Source organism: Sminthopsis crassicaudata, chromosome 3, assembly GCF_048593235.1.
Source record: "Sminthopsis crassicaudata isolate SCR6 chromosome 3, ASM4859323v1, whole genome shotgun sequence".
In the NCBI taxonomy this organism is placed as follows: domain Eukaryota; kingdom Metazoa; phylum Chordata; class Mammalia; order Dasyuromorphia; family Dasyuridae; genus Sminthopsis; species Sminthopsis crassicaudata.
The window spans coordinates 442,897,727-442,903,507 of record NC_133619.1 but is presented as its reverse complement, the minus strand read 5'-3'; the positions used below and the strand labels follow the sequence as shown (position 1 = coordinate 442,903,507).

Sequence of the window (5,781 nt, the reverse complement as noted above, 5' to 3'; positions counted from 1 at the left end):
TTCTTGGGGTACAGTAGGGAGATTGGAGACACAATCTCAAAATCTCTAGAAAAGTTTCCCATTAACTTTTAAAATGGTACTTTGCTTCAACCCTGGACAAGCAGGCCACGCCCCTCCCATAGCTTTTACCTGGCTCTTAAAGGAGCCACAGCTTCCAGTCCTCCCGAAGCATGCTTTTCCCATACATTTTAAAATGGAATTCGGTTTCCCTGATTTGGTCATCCTGCATTAGAATAGAGCCTTCCATCACAGCTTTTCACTGTAGCAGCCTTAAAAATTATGCCTTTCCTTTCCTTTTGTCTCATGTCTTTGCTGGCGGCGCCATGGGTCATCAGCAGCTCTACTGGAACACCCTCACAAATTTGGCCAAGGTTCCCGATCATGCTGCATCTGTTCCAACTGGCATGACCTAATCCGCAAGTACGGCCTGAATATGTGCCGCCAGTGTTTCTGGCAGTACTCGAAAGACATTGGCTTTATCAAGTTGGACTAAATATTTATGGATCTCGCTTCAATGACTTTCATTTTACTGGACTTTGGAGTTGATCTACTCACTTAAAAGATGGATCCTATTGTGCATACTATGCTAATTTACATATAATTTTAAAAGGTCAAACCTCGGAAAAAAAAAAATTATGCCTTTCCATGCTCAGGAGGCTGTCTACAAAGACAGAATTTTAAAACTGCTCACTTGTTTTCCTTAGCCTTAGGGCACTCACCTGCTCCTGGAGAGAAATAGTCTAATCATCTCCTGGAACCTCTGCTCTCTCTCACTCTCCTATTTTTCTGGATTGGCATTTTATGCCCCCTGCCAACAATTAAAGATTGCTTTTCTAGTCTCTAGCCCTGGCCAGGCTGCAGCTTCAAGAAAGACCTTTGGAATGATGGCTGGGGAATAAAATTCTGAATCAAGGAAAATGAAACCTTTAGGAAAGAAGTCTGTCTTTCCTGTTGTCTTTTTCTCAAGCTCTCTAGATTTGTTCTTTGTTCTATACCAGGTCCCTGATACCTCAGTAGTCCATGGCCTATAGAATATGAAGGCTGTCTAGAGTTAGGGGAGGAGCTACTAAATGGAGGCCCTCATCAGTGGCCCTCTCATGAGGTTTTCAACTGAAGCAAGCCCAACATAGCACCCTTCTATAGTGGGGACAGTTCAAAATTCCTGGGAATAGAGGCCTGAACTGTTGGGGAGTTAGGCTGGCTCCTGAGGATCGTTTGGCTTGGGACGCTGAATGTGAACAAATTCCTGTATATTGACAAATAGCTCTTAAAGGGAGCGTTTGTTGGATTTTCCTGAGAGATGTCTAGTGAAGATTGAACTATAGAAATGGAAAGTTTTCGGGCTTGTGGCAAAGATGGGTCAGCTTCCCTCCTCCATGCCTAGAGATTCTCCTTTAAGCTGTCTCTTAATGCAGAGACACACTGGGCTTGAGAAAAATAGTTCAATCTCAACACCTGAACTCCGAATAGATTAGCTGAATTCCAATCCCTCTACACCCACCAACTTTCTGGCTAGTCCATTCTTAAAAGCCGTTTCTTTTCTCTTTCAAACTCCGACTGATTTTTTAAAAGAGGTTGGGAAAAAACAATGAAGTTATACTTTAAATCCAGCTCTGCTGGACATGTGTGGGTTTTGTGGAGTTTTGAACTATTCACTATAAAGTGAATCATACAGGTTTTGAAGGAAAAGGGAAAGAGGAATGCAGGTTATTTAGGAGAAGGTATTGGAAAGGTATTTGGGAATAGAAAGAAAAGGTGGGGGAGGGAGAAATGGGATCCTTTGTCTTCTAAGGTAAAGATTGTTGGGAATTGTTTAAGGTATGTCGAAAGAGGGAAAGAGGAAAGTTTTTAATGGAAGAAAAAAAAATTGAGTGGGGAACCAGAGGGAATCTCTTGTTTTTCAAGGGTGCAGTTTAGCTCGACTTTCCTGCCTCCCTCCACTTCTTTAGAGAGTGGAAGGAAGGGCAGCCACGTGGAATCCTGTTCCCCCAATTGAGCCTGATATAACCTTTTTTATAGCTCGTGGCTAGAAAGAAGCACTCTACTTAAACAGGCCTACTTTTAATTGTCTGAATATTTGTTTCTTGATACAAAATGGGTTTTCCTGTTTGAGGAATATGGTCATAAATGTGATCCATACTTTGGTAGGATTATTTCTAAAAGTTTAATTGCTATTTTTAAGAATTTCTTGAATTCTTGTAGGTGGTATTTGGACATTCTGTATAAGTTTAAAATATAAGTTTAAATAGATTGTATTGGGTCATCCTGAGATTATTTAAAGAGCCTCTAAAATAACAGTTTTTTTTTTCTTTGTTCTTTTGAAAGTGTTTCTGTTAAGGACAATATGCAATTTGGGCTATTTTTTAATGTATTGGATATTTTAAAAGCAAACTAATTTGTATGAATAATGCTCAGTTATGAAACATCTACTTGGATATGATAATTGTTTAAGTTATGAATTTATTGAGACAAATTCCTTACTGCTATCAATATAAAGTTATGATATTTGTTTAGAATTTGTCAGAAATCTGATTAATGGAATCTGTTCTTAGAGATAAAATTTCTTGGGCTTAAAGTTAATTAGTTAATGCTATTTAGGAGTTTTAAAGCTCCACCCTCTGACACTTAGTGGGACAATTGATTGGAATGAAACTGGATTAAAGCTATTTTTGTACTGAAAGTTGTTTTATTTTAATTACTCATGTTATAGTTATGTTCTTACATTTTTTCCTCCTGTAACTATGATTAGTGCAATGGTCAATAGAATTGCTAATGCAATTCAATTATGTCATACCTTGCTATTTTCAGTCTAATTATATGTAATTATTGTATCCTAAATGCTTGGGCAAATAAGTTTTTTTTGCCTGGTCATCTGTCTATTACTGGACAATTAACAGAGGTCTGTGAGACCAAAACTGCTGCTAACCTGAGACTCTTAGTTGTTCTCTTCTAAGGGCAACTTCTGCCTCCTGAAAGAAACACTCAGAGCAGATGTGCTTCTTAATACAAATCTCTTCCAGACTTTGGCCTGTAAGAAACTGTTTAAAGAGACCCCAGTCTCTGTCCTGAGTTGGCGCAGAAGGAAAACTAGAAAAACTATGTCAGCGAATATCACAGGGGCTGAACTGGCCCCCTGGCATCCTGCTCCCTGGTAGGAAATTGGGGTCTGGCCCTGTTTCCCCTTTTATTCCATGACAGGGGCCAGTAAGCTGGGTAGGCAATGCTGATGCTTAGCACCCCCTCTGACTCCTTCCACCTCTCCCCCATAAGACTGGGGAAACTAGGAAGGAAAAGATTCAGGATCTTTGCTTATTGAGGAACCAACTCTATTATTTTAAAGAAAAAACGGCACAGTTAAAAGATTTTCAAGACCTTAAAGTGCATTCTTATCTTGAATAGATATTAAGGCCTCTTGCCTCTCCTGACTTCTGAGTCCATATTCTTTGATCTTGACCCTGGGGGAAATTAGCTTTGGCTCTCTCAGCATTTTCTCCTACTCCCCTTTAATAGTTAGATGGACCATTAGTATTCTACCAGCAGCCCACAGAGGGGACCTGATACATTTCCCCATTCCCAAATGTCACCATCTCCACCCTGGATAACACCCCACTTTTAATCTGCCCCCGAGATCTGTTTTCTCTAGGCTTCAAGCTTTGGATTCTCGACTGCCCTTCAGCCTGGAGAACATGGGACGACTGACTGGGGCAGACACCCCTTAGATGCCCTGCTGCCATCCCCCACACTTCACACCTTACCTCCTGGCATGAAACCCCTTGTCAGCTTGAAGCAATTAAGAGAAGTTCATCGCCCCTTTTCCCACATACTGGTGACTTTGAGGGGGGGAAATGAAGAGGGGACCCTACTACTCTGAAGATCCTTGATCCCTTTCACTGTATGTCCAATCCAGAGGCAAGGCTAGAAGATTAAAAATTTAAATTAATATCCATTGATGACTAGTAATCCAGTGGACAGCAACACAAAAAGGGAGATACACATATACATATAGATACACATATGTGTAAATATGTGTGCACATATGTGTGTATGTATGTATATATAACATACATGGGTTTTTACACAGCCTTAAGGTGACATTGTTAGGGCAGCTCGATGGTAGTGTATATACCACCAGGCCTAGAGACAGGAAGACACATCTTCCTGAGTTCAAACTTGGCTCAGATACTTATTGGCTATGTGACCCTGGGCAAGTCATTTAACTCTTATTTGCTTCAGTTTGCTCATCTGTAAAATGAGTTGGAGAAGGAAATGGCAAACCACACTAGGATCTTTGTCAAGAAAATCCCCAAAATCACAGCGATGAGACAGGAAAATGATTGAACAACAATAAAGTAACATTACCAAAGCAAAAGGTGCCTCTTTAGGTGAAACTACTCACTTTCCTTCTTAGGAAAGTTGTGTAATAGAGGCAGGATGAAAAGTAATTTGGGAGATAATGTTACCTTGGGGGTCTCAGGAATTTGCAAAGATAAGGTTTGTTTTAGTGGGATAATGGGATAATGCATTTCTCTGAAAATGGCCTTATCAGAAAATCCTTGTGGGACAGGACATCTCTAAGATAGTGGAAGTCTCTTTTAAGACAGAAATCAATAAGGTTCATCCTGTCCTTGTCAATCTGAGGGTCTCTATTACACAAACTGTCTCTTTGACCTATACAGTTACTTTTTCAGAAAGATGTTTCTCCAGAATTGTCTGTGTCTTCTACAAGAGCAGCTATGAAGATGGACCTAATTTTCTTTCTTATACTGGGTTGAGTTTGGTCTCAGAATTACATAGTTTGAGAAAAGATGCATTTATGTGTTTGTATTTTATTTATAATATTATACTTAAAGTTTGTTTTTGTTGTGCTTTGTTGAGACTTCATAAGTATTCAAACCTTCCAGTAAATAAACTTCTAGTAATGAAGATAATCAAATAAATAACAAGCATTGATTGGTTAAGTACATTATTTGTGCAAAGTACTATACTAACCACTGGAGATACAAAGAAAAATCCTGCAAGGAGTTTATAGTCTTAATTTGTGGACCATCTATATAGAAGATAAATATAGTATGGATGGAAGGTATGCTTAAAGGCCCTAGCACCTCAAGTCTAGGACTGGGAAGGAGGAGGGAGGGGAACAAGAAGTGCCTGCTACAAGAGGAAGGGCTTAAATTGACTCTTAAAAAAAGCTAAGGATTCTGAGAATTAAGAGGTAATGTCCAATAGGTATTTGATAAGGTAGAATTGGAACTCAGAATAAAGATTAGGGCTGAATAAATAGATCTGGGAGTTATCTGCATGGAGATAGAAATTTAATCTAAGGGAGCTAATGAGATTACCAAATTAGAGAAAGTGGATACAAAACAGGATTTAATGCATAGAAACTAGTGGAATGATATGAAGATCTAGAAAAGGAGGCTTTAAGGAGAGGTCAGGGAAGTAGGAAAACCAAGAAACCAGAATTAGAAAAACCCAGTGAGATTGAGTTTCTAGGAGGTGGTTAAACTATGTCAAATGCCAGAGAGATAAGAAGAATGAGAAGTGAGAAAAAGACATTGGATTTGGCAATTAAAAGATTTATTAGAAATTTGAGGAAGCAATTTCAATTGAATCATAAGTTCACTAACTAGATTGAAGAGGATTTGAAAAGAATGAAAGAGGAATTAAAGATATCAAGTGTGTGTGTGTGTGTATGTGTGTGAAGTTCAGCTGAGAAGAAAAGATATAGGATAAAATCTCTTGGCCATGGTAGAACTTTGTGATGATTCTTTAATGAAAAGA

The 5,781-nt window shown here is 39.0% G+C and overlaps 1 pseudogene; it reads left to right on the top strand.

Moving 5' to 3' along the window:
* Positions 1 to 323: 323 nt before the first annotated feature.
* LOC141559659 (small ribosomal subunit protein uS14-like) lies at positions 324 to 597 on the top strand (annotated as a pseudogene).
* The last annotated feature ends 5,184 nt before the right edge of the window (positions 598 to 5,781 follow it).